Raw genomic sequence first — 16,579 nt, forward strand, 5'->3', positions numbered from 1 at the left:
TGGCTGCATTTAGCATAAAAATTAATCTTACTATGAAAGCAATCTCAAGAAAAAAACTGTGTGTGTGTTTTCTATGAGAATGAACATGGTAGAAAAATCAGACAAAACAAAAGAAAATAAAGGCAAAATCTTTAGATTGAATTATGTAATCCTTACTCACACGAATATTAACTGGAACTATCCTCATGAGTAGATGTTGAAAAAGCAAATCAGTATCTCATAGGCTTGCTTTTGTTTGAAGACAGCTGGAAAAGAATGTATTCTTTAATGACATATGCATGTTAATACAAATTGTATACTCTCCACTAATCTAATACTCATGAAATGAGCACATCCATCATGGAAATTAAACAATAATTTCTTACTTGAACAAATTCTGCAATGAATATTTTACAAAAATAATTGGGAGATAATATCAATTGGCTAGAACTTTATCATAAGAGAATTTGGTCTCCATTTGTAAGATTAAAAAAACTCAAGACAAATCATGGAAAGTTATAAAATAAAATCCCATGAATAGTTTTTCAAACCATGAGGTATATTTTTTTACAATATTTTATTATATTGATATTGTTTCTACACTTGACTGAGGATTGTTTTAGACAGCTGAGTGATAATTGTCCTCTGTAACATTTTGGAAAATCTGGGTCCTGACAAGATTGAAGAATATTTTTTTCCCCTAGCCAATAGTCAGTTCTATCAATAAAATAATAATTTCTTATTAATGTCCTATATATATTTGAAGAAGGCTATTTGATTTCTTTATAGAGTTAACTAGAAATAACAAGACATGCTTTGACTACATCACCACCCACTCATTTCTTCAGCAATGTCCATAAGAAAGGAATAATAGAGGTATTTTCAAGCATCAAAAAACCTCTTGCTAATATTTGGTTTCAAATACACAAAGAAGTAGGTTTGGTTCTTATTTAATCTCAAACTTTTCCTTGGGGCAGAAAACACTGACATTTCCATTCCTCTTAGGTATAATGGATTTTGCCATATTTTCTTCATATTGGCTGCCTCATCTCCTGCACAGCAAAGACAAGCAATGTTTTGCAAAAAACACAAAATGCCTAATAGCCTCTGGGATTCTGCTCAAAGCTGGAAGCCAGCATTTAACTCTGAATTCTGCCAAGTCTTGTTTATGTTTCCTAGTAGTTCCCAGCCTTTGTCTTAGACTTACAGCTGTCATTCTAGGAAGCTAACAGATTTTACAAGTAATTTAAGTGCAAAGATGCACAGGTTTACCTCATGTAAAGGTGGAGCCTCTATTTGAATACAGAAACCTATATTCAAATTGTCAAGAGCCCTGATGTGATTAGAAAGTCTAACATTGTGCAGAAGTCAGAGTACCAGCTATGAGAAACACAACTTCATTTCTCTGCCATAGCCAGTGAAAATCAATATTCTAATTTTTCATATCACAAAGAATACTTCTACATACTCAATTTAAGCTGATTGCCTGGAATAGCTAAGGAGAAGCAAAGCTGGAAAGCCTTAGCACTTATTGGTAAAGACATTTCTTCTTGAACGAGAGTTTCACACATCTGTGAGAGTCATTAGAAAAAACTTCCTTTACCTGAGTTATAGTTGACCATGTGGGTCTTCTGTATGTACAGGTAGGATCATTTGTGCTCACTTTTCACCTCTTCCTTTTTATTGTGTGTGTGATAGAATTGCTTCAAGAGCAATTGGAGAGGGACCTGCCACTCCTGGCTAATTTATTAGCTAGTTTATGAGCTAGGCCAGTCATTCCTTTATCAGGGTCACAACAGAGAAGAGAATTGAACCTCAGTTTCTAGTCTTCAAGGTGAGAGCTTTCAGCCTGTAGTATATCATAGAATCATAAATATCCTGGCTTGGAAGACTCCCACAGCAATCATTGAAATCCACCTCTCTGCTCTGCACAGGACAGGCCCAAGAATCACACCATGTGCCCAAGTGCATTATCTAAACCCTTCTTGAGCACTGTCAGGCTGGTGCTATGATCACTTCCCTGGGGAGCCTGTTCCAACACACAACCACCCACTGGGTGAAGAACCTTTTCCTAATATCCAATGTAAACCTCCCCTGACTCAGCTTTGTGCCATTCTTTCTAGTCCTGTCACTGTCACCGCAGAGCAGAGATCAGTGCCTGCCCCTCCTCTTCCCCTCGTCAGGAAGCTGTACACTGCAATGAGGTCTCCCCTCAGCCTCCTCTTCTCCAGGCTGAACAGACCAAGCGACCTCAGCCACTCCTCAAGGCCTGCTTCCACTCAAGGCCTTCACTGTCCTTGTTGCCTTCCTTTGGGTGCTTTCTAATAATTTTATATCTTTCTTGTATTGTGGCTCCCAAACCTGCACGCAGCACTTGAGGCTGCCCCAGCTCAGAGCAGAGCAGGACAATCCCCTCCCTTGCCCAGCTGGCGATGCTGTTCCTGATGCACCCAGGACAGGGTTGGCCCTCCTGGCTGCCAGGGCACTGCTGACCCATGTTCAACTTGCCATCAACAGGACCCCCATATACTGTGTGTGTGTATATATATATATATGTGCATGTGTAAGTGTGTATATTGAGAAGAATTACCTCTTTTAATGAGAACTAGTGAGTACTCCAGGTTGTGTAGTCAGCTCCAGTTAATGGCAACTGGTGCTTTCAGAGGCCCTCTACTGACTGCATCAAGCTCCTCACACATGGGGAGTTGGTAGGCACAAGTCCCAGCACCTTGCAGAGTTTTGATGGCTCTGAGGATATGATGAATGTGAGCCCCTAATAATTACTACTTGGACTTAAATCCAAGATAAAGTTTAGAACCAAGCTGAAGCAATTATTACCTTCTCCAGATGTTATAAATGTTCTGATTGATGATATAAATGCCATTAACAATAAGAGGTTTGGTTTGAATGGGTTTTTTTTAAGATAGCAGTGGCAGTTGTACACAATGAATTATTTGACTCATTATTTTTACTTTGACATTGTCATTAACTGTAGCTATAAAAAATGCATTTTACCTCTTTTAGACCTAATCTTGCTTTCATTTAAGTTAATGGCTAAATTGCTATTGACTGTGGTAGAAAGAGCTCTCTGCCTGTATATATTAAACTGCTGTAATGTAATTGCTTCACTGTATGGATCAGTGTTTGTAATACAGGATTTAAGTTAATAATCCTTTTTATATTGCTATATATGTGAAATGCAAACTTATAATACAGAAATAATATGGTCAGTGTTGTCAATATGAAAGATTAAGTCATACAACTTGCATTTTCCATAACAAATGTGCAGATTCTAATTAGAACTGAAGTGAGCACAGCCTATGGATTTATCTTAACTCATAAGGATTATCTTCTTCTTTATAATATGAATTCAGGCTTTATAAATTGAAAATAAATAATGAAATTCCAGGTTGATTGAAGTTGTCAGAGTAACTGGGGCAAGTTACAGCTTGAAGCCCATTGGTGAAGCGAGCTTTAAAAATACATCCTTGCTTATCTTAACTCACATTCTGCCTCATTTGATAGGCTCAGGGCTTCACCTCTGTGAAAGAAAAGATGTGGAACATCATGTTTTGAAGAACATAAGCAGATTTGATAGAAGTCTGGAAGTAAGGACCTACTTTCATGTAAATGGAAATTTAAGACTGCATGGATTTCACCCGTCTCTCAAGCAATCATTGTGGACCATGTTTCTTGGAAAAAAAGACACTAATTTCAGGTAAGTTCATTGTTAACACTTTAGACTCTGACCTTTCATCAATCAGTAAATATTTCTGAATTTGTAACAAGCATGCAATATATTTGGCAATGTTCCACAAGGCCTTTGCAAAGAGTCAAATCAGTATTATTTATGTAGCCAGGCCAAGCAGATATTTGTTACCACAAACGTGGAGTAATTTATTATTGAGGTCATAGGGCATTAATAGATCAAGTGTCTGGGACAGGGACAATATTTATCTGTTTAGTTGGCTACATAAGTAAATATGCTGTCTAGTAGATAAAGTGGAAAAAGACTATAATTTAGTCAACATAAAAAAAAAAAAAAAAACAAAACACACTAGAGATAGGTATGTAGAGACTTCCACAGATAAAAATAACATTTCCTGAGAAGGAGCTAGTTCTGGTTTATGCTGCCACTGCCAAAATAGAAGACAGCCACAGAACACTAACTACTCATTAATACTATTACCACAGGCAAAGGTTTACCAGCAACAACACTCTAGCATGTCCTTACTCAGGAACTATTCAGGAACTACTCTTCCCACCCCTCTTCTGTAGCATAGTCACTACTTACATGTTCAATCAGTGCTGCACGTTCCCATGTGCCCTGCACTGAAGAAGCAACCATGAAGAAAAAGTTTGGCAGTACTAGTGAAATTAATGACCTCCTCCTCCTCCTGCCCCTCGTGGCCCACAGTGGCCATGGGATCATGCAAGGATGAGGTTCTTGGATCTGCATAATGCTCCCTGTATACTTGAGCTTGGGGTTGCTGGTTTCTCTGAACATCCCTCTCACAAGTGAAACACATCTCTAATGCTCTCTGGCTTGCATATGTCTTTGAGTAAGTAGTTACCCAGTCAAAAAATCTAAGGTAGGGCCACAGAGCCAGCCTTTATCAGAACAGTGTATGTGTAATTGCAAAACATAAGCCTCTGGGAAGTGACCATCTCTCTTCCCTTTAAAATAAAAATAAAGAATTGTATTCAGTTGAAGAATTCTCACAGCAGAGCTGGGAATGCCTCCCTTTCACTTTCTCCCACCCTCACAAAGCTGCAGACTGACAATCAGCAAATGTCCTAAGACATTAGACACTCTTCAGGCTTAGGGGTGGGAGAGGGTGAATAGCTTTTGAGCAAACATTTGCTTCCATGAAGAGCTCGCTAACTGGTACTAATGTATAAAGAGACAATACGTGTCCTCTGCCTTGCCCAGATCTTTCTGACAAAAAGTCTGCCCATACCCACTTTCAGCTGGTGTTAGACTGTTTCTTTCCTGTGAGGAGAGAAATACAAGTGCTCTTCATGCACTTCTCCTGTCTCAAGAGCAGTAGACCTAAGGCAGAGTTCTGCTTGGAAAACTCTGCTCTGTTGCTTGGCATAGGCAAGTCTCTTCTCGTATCCCAGATCCACATGCTTATTCCACTGAGAACTTACAGGCTCACTGTATTTCAAAGTGGAATTAGGGCTCAAATTTTTCATGCCCCAAGCCAGACTGTCAGGATGCAAACTTGCACTCAGACACTGTGTTTAATCAACCTCCAGAAAGTGACAGGGCAGAAAATATAAATGTCTCCTGCTCCCGGCACTTGGACTAACCCACACTATACCATTACATTAAACTTCCTTCCTGTGTGTGAATCATAATCTACTAGTCTTTGCAGTTCTTGCATTGGCTAAACTATCTATATGGATATAAATCAGGAGTTTAGAACAGGCTTATAGAAACTGTTTTCTAATTCTAATTAGTTCTGCTCAGTTTTATAGGATTTGTAAACTTTTGCTTTTCTTACTTTCTGGTCAGTTAAATTACCCATGTGAATAAATCATTTCAAAGAAGACTAGTATCATAGGAAGGTTGTATCAGAAGGGATTTTTGGAGGTCAACCAGTCCAAATTCTTGCTACAAAGCAGGAGTGATTTCAAAGTCCGATTAGAGTTGCTCAGGGCCTTTACCTGTCAAACTTCAAAATCCCCAGTGATGGAGTTTCCACAAACTTTCTTGGTTTCAAGACTTAAGCAGTTTTTCTTCACAGAAAAGTGTTTCTAATATCCAGTCCAGATTTCCCTGGGTGCAAACTTGTTATTCTATTTCTCCTTGTGCCTCTGAGTCAGGTTTGGATTCTCCCCTCTGTAACTCCACCTTAGGCAGTGGAAGGTAGTTGACACTCAGCTTCCTCTCCTTCAACCCCCAGTTCCCTTTCCATACATGTCATGTCCCCCAGCTGCCAAGCAATTTGATGGTCCTCCACTGTACTTGGTCCAGCTTGTCCGTGTCTCTCTTGAACTGGGTGTCCCTGCAGTGAGTGCAGTATTTCCTGTGAAGCCACTCCAGTACTGTGGGAATAATTCTTTTTCCCAGCTCGCTGGCTATGTCTGGACTAAAGCAGCCCAACAAGAGGTTCACCTGCACTGCTGCAAGGGTGCATTGCTGACCCCTGTGCAATTTGCCATCTCCAAAGGCCTCAAGTCATCTTCTGCAGAACTGCCTTTTTGCCAGTTCCAAGTCTGTGTTACAGTGCAGGATTACTCCATCTCAGGGAAGGATTTTGCATCTGCTGTTAAACTTTAGAATTCTCCTGGAAAATCATTTCTCCTGCTTGTGGAGCCTTGCATGAGAGTGTCAGCCATGACCTTCACTGCATTGATGCCTCCCCCTAATTTAGCTCTAGGCATGAGCTTCCTTGTGGTGTTAATCAGTCAGGATGGTGATGAATATCATTCAGAGCATGTTAAATGTTGTCAACCTCCACTACCACCAGTTCATTTCAGTTAGACTTCCTTACATCAACAAAATGCAGCAAAATACGAATTTCTCTGGGCTCTTTTTCCTTTGCTTTGTCAGTGATGGTTGTTGTTTTATCGCTACACTTCTAGCAGGAAATCCATAGAAGTGATTCCACCATTTTTACGATTTATAACATCTTTATGATTTATAAGCAAACTTACTTCTGCATTGCATTCAACCAGAATACCTGTTTATCAGATACATAGTGGTAACAGTAACAGCACTAATGCTACTAAATTATGGATATGCCTTAAACCAACATATGCCTATGTGCATTTTGGTATTTTCCAAGAAAATAAGCATGGAAGTTCTCGCCTGACAAAAATGGAAGATGAGGTATTTGTGGGAAAAAAGGCAGCTAAAATCTGACAACTCCTGTCCAACTGCCTCATCTATTAAGATCACAGCAGTAAGGTCAGTTGTATATTGCATTTTTATGTATTCCTAATTCATTCTGCAAGTACACACACATGCATATACCCATACACACATGTGCATGTGTGCTTGCACCTCTCTCATTCTCTCCCCCTGTATTTTCTGTTTCTTGTAACTGTCTTTAAATATGCTGAATTGCAAGAATTAGTCCTTTATTCTTTAGTGCAAAACGACTTTTTATTTATTCTTACTAGTCTATTCAAAGCTTTCAGCTTTGGATACAGAGGGATTTTAAATTTAGTCAATTTTTTTCAGTTTTTTGTTTGTTAGGAGGGAAAAAGTTTCTTAGAAGCTATCATTTTCAGCTTTTAACTATATAATAATAATAATAAGGCTTACTTTTAAAAAATCAAATGCCTAAAGCTTTCTTCTAATTTTGCATAAAATAAGCTTTCTCCTTTCTTCTTCCTCACAAAGTATAATTGAAGAACTCCAAAAGTAAGTTCAGCTGATATTGTTCCTGTTTTCAGTCTCCCTCATTCAAAACCATTTGTATCTACAGACTTCAGCATCTTTATCACCCACATTTCAGAAACTTTTACTGCTGTCTCTAGAGGTTGTCCCCATTCTTACTAAGTTAAAAGGTATTAGAAATCAAATACCATTAGCAACAATGCTCCTTTGCCGAACACTCTGGATGGCTGAGGAGGAGGAGGATTCTACTTTCAGCCATTTCTGCAGATCCCAAAACAACAGAATTGCTCAGTGTAGGCTGCTTGATTTCTGCACTAATCATACTGAGTGTACCAGGTCAGTATTCAAGACTTTATTTCCCTTTTTTTTTTCTACTCTGTGCACATAAGTGAATTAAAGGTTTTTTGTTTGCTTGTGTCCAGAACCAGGTTCAAGATCTTTGCTACATTGGTTAAGTCACCAAGATTTCTAGGCAAGTATTTCTAATAACTGCTCTGGAGTGCTGTTTGCTGACTATAACCATCTTAAAGCTCCTCAGCAGCTGCCTCACCCCTGTAGACATGGATTCCTCCCCATTCCTAGTGCAGGAACGTGCGTTTTGCAACACTAAGAGAGCAAACTTCCTTCTCTCCCTTCATTTATGGAAACCTCACAATGTGGTATTTGAAAGCTGAGTGACACCCACTTAACCTCAGTGAACTGATTTTTATAATGGTTTTATCTTCCTGATCACTATTGCAATGGAAAAGACTGATGTTTTTTGAGACTGAAAGATGAGACTTTCCAGTGTGCCTTTAAACTGGATATGGGCAGTGAAGACAGAGAGTTTAGGGACATCAGAATTTATAGCAGTAACAGGATGGCATGCAGCAACAAGTTTTTATAACCTCCAAAATCCCACCTTCTCTTCTATTTGCTCTCAGTTTACTAAGAACAGGGAAAACATTCCTGCTGTTCCAGGAACACATTTCAGCCAAACCATAAGAACATTATCAGGTCAAAATACTCCCAATTAAATGTTAAATAAATGGTGCCACTTATCCTGAACTTACATCAAAGACTGCGCATTAAAAAACACACCCCAAACGAAGGAAGAACCCCCCTCCCCCCTCCAACAAACCAGCGGTGTCCAAGCGAGTTTGCTGTTACAGATGTTGTAGATACATGTGTCACTGCTCCATTTGACTTACACGTGGGACTGCAGCAAATTGAAAGGAAAATCGCATCAGGTTATGCCAAGTCAACCAGAGAAATGTATTGTGTCTCCTTAAATGCATCCTTTCTCCCCGTTTCAGCTGAAGAGCGCCACAGCTGTGCTTATGCTGCTGGCAGTGCTATGTATGTGCTAGGCTTTGACTTCTCAGAAGTGAGTTACCTTGGAAGAGCTGCCCCTAGAAATGCTGATTTGTTGCTAAATACCCAGCCCCCTCCAGGGCACTTGTAAGTGATTGCCTGAAGGTGGGAGACCCAAACTCCAATAAATTCTGGAAATTACAGGCAAGTAGAGCACTGTCAAACAAGAGAGATTTAGCCAATTTAAAAGTATGAATTTGCCATATGTTTTGTGAGTGTATAAAATAGCATTATTATCACTAATAAAATTGTCATGGTTGCAACATATGTGATTATTTGCTATATGTGGTATTCATTTATGTACATTCTGGAGAGATGTAGGAGTGTCTACAAAAGGATTCACATATCACCAGCAGTGACAGCTACACTGAAAATTGTCTATTATCAGATACAGGTTTTCATTTGCTTTTAACTTTTTGATCTTTTCATGGTTTTTTTATGCCTGAGGCTTAATTTTGGGAGTGGGAGGGAGCAAATATTTCTGTTACTGAACTCAGCTATTGAAAAGAGACATTTCTTTGCCCGAATCAAAATATATTTTTTTAAGAAGTTAACCTATTCAGAAAATAATAATTCTATGTTGTATTCAAAATTCAGACCAACCAACCAACCAGCACATAAAACTATCAAATGAGGGGTTGGATAAGCAAGATGCACTGAATAATTATCTACTGTGTGGCCTTCCTTCAATTGTGTTCACTGAGACATGGAACCCGAAGGAAACTGAGAGAATGTGTTTGCTAACAACCTTTAGTAGGACAGAGGTGAGTTTTGCTAGGCAGCAGTTCACTCAGAGACTGTCAGGCAACAGAGAAGGTGGGCATTGCCCCCCATAAGCCACGAATATTCAGTAGCCAACCATCCGCATTGTAACAACAATCAATAAGCGGCATAAAAAGGAGTTGGGTGTTAACACAAAGTTAAATTCTCCAGTGCTTTCAGACACGCATGGAGAAAAATTCCAAGTCCTTGAAATATCTTGTCGAAGACATACCATGTCCAGCTTCCAGAGAAGGGAACTGAAAACTGTATGTCCTCTAAAATGTGCTCTCCTTTGCTATTGGTCTCTTGCACTTTTCAGTGCTTTCTCTATGTTCCTTCCAGTGTGTTGCTTGCCTAACAGCATTTCAGAGTTCAGAACTCAGTTGAAATATGACCAGCCAAATGCCAGCATTTTATGTAATGACCTAAAAGTTGTGTGTCCTTTTGTTGCTTTCTGATTGCAAGAGGTTAAGTTGTAATCAAATAACTATGCCTTCACAACATCTCCAGGAAGTTCCTTTTGTTTCCTCAGAGCTTGCACTGAAGTCAGAAGAATCTACTCAAATCTTTTCTTAGCCCCATTAACTGGTGAGTGATAAAGAGCTATGCTCTGAAATATAATTTCTTGCTTCATGAATGCTAAGCTCTTTCAGAAACATATGGACGTTAGCTCTCTGGGAGAAAAAAAGAAAACCACAGCAATTTTGTGATGCTCAATATAACAATTCTTGAAGGAAGTCTCCTTTCATATTTAAAATCACTTGCTATTTAAACAAGCTGGTACATTTAGCACCACCCAGGTGGTGATGAACCACTTCTCTGGAGGTTCTGACTGCTCCTCAGACTGCCTGCTCCCTAAGCACATGTATCAGAGTCCTTGGGAAAAATCTGTTAATATAATTTTACCTCTTTACCAGAAAAAATGCTAATCCAGTCCTAGGAGCTCTATTTAACTTTTGCTTCAGCTATAATATTGTCAATTTAAAAGGCACTGGATTTTGGATCTCATAAGAAATCACACTGGATGGAGCATGATATCTGGAAATCCAAGGTTTTAAAGAAATCAGTTATATAAAATTCACTTTGTTGGTTTGTTTGTTTGGTTTTTTTTTTCCTGTAGGATGTTAGCCTTCTGATCAGCTGACATGAGCAAAAAAGCAGCCCAGTAATACTGTGAAAGGCAAAACTGAGTTCAAGTGGTAATGCTGCATTTTCTACACTTGGCACCCGTTACTGTCCATAATATATATGTTTGCAATGTTTTCTGATTTCATTTACCCTGATGTAAGCTTGAGAATAAATCTGTTATAAACATGATTATTTTGGTTTTGTCCCAGTAGAAGTGAACAAAGGATTTATCCTTCTGTTGATTTCCCCCTGTAACAACAAGAATTATTATCACAAAATGATGGAGTGCAATGTTTCTGATTATGCTAATAATAAACCCAAAAGAAATCCTTCAATCTTACATGGCCATAAGCAGCAGAACAAATTTTCTTGCATGCATGTTAAACAGCAGTTTATTCCCTTTCTTTTCCAGACAGGTTTAGAAGGTAAGCTGATACAAGAAAGTGACAGCTGAATCTGTAAAGTCTCTCTCTCCAATATCCATGTCTGCCAATGTACCCATCTAGTGTAGCAGTAGGTACTTAGGAGGTATTGCTATGTCCTTAATGTTGTTGGTTTTCATTACTTATCCAGTATCAAAAAAACATGCTTAATACTCTCATAAAACCAAACTGGGACATGATTTCAGCCCAAATGTAAATAATTTATAACTATGTACTATAGATGAGCAAAATTCTTCTTTCATGTTCACAGAGGAGCTGTTTTTGCACAAGCAGCAGTGAATGTGCTGTAGGTTGGTCTTCTCAAATACTTTAACTAGCATTAGTTTATTTTATACTGGATTTTAGCACTGCTTACAACTGCTGGGACACAGCATTCTCCATCACATTCTTTACATAAACAATTACAAACATGTCAGAAAATTCTCTGATGATACCTTTTGCAGGAAGAACTAGTTATTCTTATGCATTTCCTGTGTACAAATGTGATAAAACAAAATTAAATTCAATCCTGCGGTTAAATCTTAATGCAGCTTGGTTTTTTTCCTTTTTTTTTTTTTTTTCTCTAGGAAAGAAGCCTCAGGCAAGGCAAGTATATTTCAGTAAGGAAGAGATTAACATTTTCTAAAATTTCTAGTGTTTTTACCTAATACCTTTTCCTAAATTGCTAATGCATCTTCAAGTACTAAAGCTGCAATGGGTTCTATCAATCCACTTTCTGATTATGTGAGTTAAGCTATGCATTTGGGACCAAAAAAGTAAAAAAAAAAAAAAAAAAAGCCTGAGTGAGTTATGTCACAAATTGCCTTTAGTGCTTCAAATTCAGACTATCAAATACAGCGGCACATCGTTCAGGATTGTTCCAGCATTAAAATAAATAGTAATATATGGCCCTTAGAGCTGTAAATGAATTACAATCCTTATGCCAGGGAGATAGGTTTGTGAGTGGGAGTAGAATCTTTTATTAGACCACTCCCTATGGTCAGAAAAAGTACACAGGGAGAGGTTGTACACCAGGAAGACTTCCTCCTTTTTCCCATTGTGTTAGTTTTACCAGTAAAGACTTGCAAATTTTAGCTCAGCCACGTCCTCTGACCATCACAGTTATAACCATAGTAACACAAGGCTTTTTAAAAGCAACCTGAAAACTAAAAATAAATGAAATGAAAAAACAAGAGGATGTCTTCAGCCTGCAGTGTTTTCAAACATTTTTGGCAGGTACATTGAGGTTACAGTAGGACGATTCAGAATGAGTCTTCATAAATTAAGGCCTGTGTACTGCACTGCTGAGAACAAAAAAAGCCACTTTTTTCCCAGGTTTTCTTCTTGTTCTAGTGACACCAGAGGACAGGAGGGGAGAAAACTGGCCTCTGTAGAGTGGGCTTTTGTAAGGCTGCTTGCATAATTTTGCCCTGGATGGATGGATCTTTTAGGAAAGGCTATATTGGCAGACATTTCTATACCCTTCATGCTTCTGTACAGGATTTAGGAAATATTCATTGTTCATACATGTTATGCACGGTATTTGACAAAAACATTTCTCCCTTACATTTTAAGAAGCTGCACTGTGTCCTTCATTTCTGTTCTTTCTTTAATTCTGTTTCTTCTCTTTTTCTAGTCTCTGTCTCCATGTTTTTGCAATTTTGTCTGCTTTCCCATGAGCAAAGTCACTACTGTATTGGATAATATATCTTTAAAAAAAACTTAAAAGTGCCAGGGATTTTTGTCTCTAGGACCATTTCTCATTTCTCCTGAATATATTTTGCTTCCTGTCCCAGAAGCACAGAAAGTAAAACAAAATTCAAGTGTTGTGGCATAATTAGGCCACAATTTTATTAATAAAAGCCATCTGGGAACAAGTGTTAATAACTTGTGCAGGATAGGTCACAGTCTCTTCCCTAATTGTTTTCACCTGCTGGAAGGCTCTTTCCTCCTTCCCTGCCACCCTGCTCTGTGCCAGCTCCCTGCGCTGCAGAGATCTCCTCCCTCAATCCTTTCCATCACTACTCCCCAGCCTAATGTCTGATTATGCAGAGACTAAAGGCCTAGAAAAATGAGATTTTTTTTTCCCTTCTACTGATCTAGTAGGAACTCTGCTTTCTGCTGTGCTCTGATCTGATTTGACTTTATCAAGCAAAGTATGAGGTTGTCATGAGAAAAGTGTCTAAAGTGGCTTTCTGTCGCCTGCTGAAATGGGCCAGTCTGAACTTACCGTTTCTAGTGACCCAGCCAGGTTCCTTGAAAAGGCAGAAATTTCACCCTGTCTCAATCAATCCAGTGATGGATGAAAATTACCCGAGGTCTCAAAATGTGGTAATGACTGCAGCAGGCTAGAAACCTATCTGGCTACAAATCCCAGTGCAATCTGAGCATGAGGGAGACTTTACGTTTTTGCTGTTTTCTACCCTCCTTGTAATTCTACCAAATTCATGTCTGAATTATGTCTAAGTCAAGAAAGCAATGTTTTCTTGAAGTCAGGAGAAGGAATTCGCTCTTGGCTGTGGTGAAGAGTGTCCAGGGCAAGGAACTATCTTGAGGAGGAACAAGTGCCAGCTGCTGCCATCAGCTCTTCCCAGCTGCTTGCACAGGGGCTGTGAGCATCCCTGTCCACATGCCTCTTTCTGTACCCACAGCAGGCTCAAAACCCAGAAAATTCCTTTTACCCAAAACAAAAATCTGTGGTTTCAGCAGCTGATGTTCATCCTTAAAAAACCCCAGCAAACCCCACGACAACACAGGACTGATAAAGTTAATGACAGAGAAAGCCTGCCTGGTTTTGTAAATGTACCTTTTGATGAATGGAATTACACTGTGCTACCGTCTGTGCAAACTCAAACAGAAAGCTTGTAATTGAAGTAGTGAGAACAGGGAAGGAAAACATGAGAAAGAAAGCAGTTTGACCAAAGTCCTGTAGGCAGCCAGTGGCAGAGTAAGGACAAATATCCTCCGATTCCTAATTCCCAGTACTTTTCTCCTGTCATCTGAAAATTATTTATTTCAGACACTCACTATTTGCTGGTCTCAGTGGGTTAAATTGGACCAGAAAATTTTGATGAAAAACAATCATTTTTATGTTCCAAGAATCACACTGAACAATCTTGCAGCTGATGTTTCTTAGGTAATACATAGCTGTTACACAGAATGAAAGTTTGCTCTAAGTGCTTGCTGCTGAAATGTAAGAGTGAAAGATGACTTTGGAGAGCCTCAGGAGCAGCTCAGGCAATGTGTGTCCTCCCACAGATAGAACAAGGAAATTACATAGTCAGGGACAAGGCAAAAATCATAACTGTTTTTTATTAGGCTCTGTCTTCTATTTGTTAGGATTATTGCCTTCACTGTCATCAAACCATAAATCTGTTTCTTCTCCTTTACACTGTAATTACCATCTTGTTTGGGGGAAGTCATATTGTGGGGGTTGAAAAAATACCCCCAAACACTCCCAGTACCACCAGCTTAAAGGGAAGAGATACTTTCTTTAAATAACCTTAATAATATATTTTGCTCCGAATAATATTGCACAACAGAACTATCTAAAATATATGGCTGCAGTCTTTCTGAAATGAAAACAAGAAATTTAATTGAAGCTGGAGCTTTCTTTCATTCTCTGATAGAACATCACACGTAAAAATATCAGGACGCTATTTCAAGAACAAGATGATTCAGGCTGTGGGGTTTTCTCTGTACCACATGTATTTCAATTGTGCAAATGCAATTGTACAATTGTAAAACTACCATCACGATGGACAGATTGTGTTAATTGGTATTAAAGAATATTCAGGCTGGACTGACTAAGTGAAAAACTTTAATTGGCCAGAGACACTTGGGTGATGATACCCAGGGAGTCCTATTAGCACTGAATTGATGTAGGAGCTTATCCTTGCAGTTGATGGCAATCACTGTAGTGAAGGAAGTTGCAATGTAAAACTCCCACCTTAGATTTATGATCCTGAGAGATACAAACCACACTCAATTCTGCATGGTCTGAATTACAGATCTCTATTTAACAGGACAACATAGACCTGCTGTTACAATTGTATCTGTGATTACCGCGCTCTGGAGTGTGCATTGCATTGTAATGCAGTTATTTATGCAGTGCCTTTTTACTTAAGGCAATAATACATCAGTACATACATGAAAGTTCAAGGAAATTATTGTCTCTCATTACTTGAGAGAATTTTCCTTAAGAGATGCAAGGGAAATTTAAGTTTCTCCCTGTAATCATTCAGTGGTAACTTGCACACCAATCTTCAAAGTTTTCTTTCAGCGAAATGTGTTATTCCTGCACTAGACAGTTTTGTGATGCTTCTGTTCAGTATCTCTGGAAATTTTAACCCTGTTCAGATGCACATAGCTCTGAACTGTACTGAGCAGCAGAGCGAACTGCATCTCTCTTACAGAGACCGGGCAGTGTAGCCACCTGGAACACTGCTTCTTGTGTTGGCATTCCTCTAATCCGTTTTTCTGTAAATATGGTTTATAAATACAATCTCATGTATCCTGAAACACTACACATTCCATTCAGAGCCCTTTGCCTCTGTCCTTCCCTCAGATCTCCAGCAGCAAAGAGCATTGGTGCTATGGAGGGGTTGTGGAATGATAGAATTTCCAATACATTTCTGGCGTCTTTCCAGGGGAGACTTTTTAAAAGCAGAGCATGTGTTTTCTGAAAAGAAATAGGTAAGTGGCATCTGAGTCTTTTGGCTACCTTAGAAAAATTACTAGAAAAGTCCACTTACCCTTTCACAGCACTGAGTTACTTCCCTTAAGGGTGACATCTACCATAATGAGCCAGGTGACACTGAAAGCTACAGGTCTCTCAGGACAGACACTCAGTCACCATTTGCTGTTTCCCATAGCACCTCGGCAGTTGAAAGCTGTTGATTTGATGTGACCATTGGCAAGAATTATTTGTTCAGCTTCAGCAGCGCTGGCTTGACTTTGGCTGAATATGAGTCCAGACATCTTGGGAATACTACACCAATCTGCACCCTTGACAGTGATGTCAAAGTGAGGAAAGATCATTAGGCTGCACCAAGCTAGGCTGGATGGACGTTTACATACCATGAGATAACCCTATCAGTGACACCTTAAATGAGAGAGCAACCCAAACACTATACAGGCTTGCCAAATTTCTCTGCAAAGTCATTCTGTCACTATTGAAAAAATTGTTTGGCAATATTTTGCTAAAATATAATATGGAAGTTTTGGTTTAAAGTTGTTTTATTCACTGCTAATGTCTCATTAACTCTGGTCAAAAGCAGAGTTCCTTGTTTCCTTAATATTACTTATATTTGACAGAAAGCAGCTGCAGGATACCTCCTCAAATCCACTCATGCTTATCATCACAGCTAGGACTATTAATTCACTGCAGTATACTTTAATGTACTATAACACTTCGAAATGGCATTTGGATGTGCAGTAATACTATTTTGCACAATTAACCTCTGGTTCCCTTCCATATAAGCCTGTTCTAAAGAAATATCAGTTATGCTGTGTTATTTTCAAATTACATTGAGTTTTGTGCCTTTTTCATAATAGGTTGCCCTTTCCTCAGAGAGTAGTA

At 38.9% G+C, this 16,579-nt stretch overlaps 1 long non-coding RNA gene across 3 annotated transcripts; it reads left to right on the forward strand.

Annotated features, from left to right (window-relative positions):
- Positions 1-1,700: 1,700 nt before the first annotated feature.
- LOC137478504 (uncharacterized) lies at positions 1,701-15,694 on the forward strand. Of its 3 annotated transcripts, none has more exons than XR_011001618.1 (5): positions 1,701-1,813; positions 3,505-3,697; positions 10,989-11,089; positions 11,586-11,618; positions 15,566-15,694. It is a non-coding gene; the product is annotated as an uncharacterized lncRNA (long non-coding RNA). The 3 variants fall into 3 exon arrangements; XR_011001639.1 differs by having other exon boundaries at positions 10,993-11,089; XR_011001688.1 differs by lacking the exons at positions 1,701-1,813; positions 3,505-3,697 and adding an exon at positions 9,875-10,036.
- The last annotated feature ends 885 nt before the right edge of the window (positions 15,695-16,579 follow it).

Source organism: Anomalospiza imberbis, chromosome 1, assembly GCF_031753505.1.
Source record: "Anomalospiza imberbis isolate Cuckoo-Finch-1a 21T00152 chromosome 1, ASM3175350v1, whole genome shotgun sequence".
NCBI classification, from domain to species: Eukaryota; Metazoa; Chordata; class Aves; order Passeriformes; family Viduidae; genus Anomalospiza; species Anomalospiza imberbis.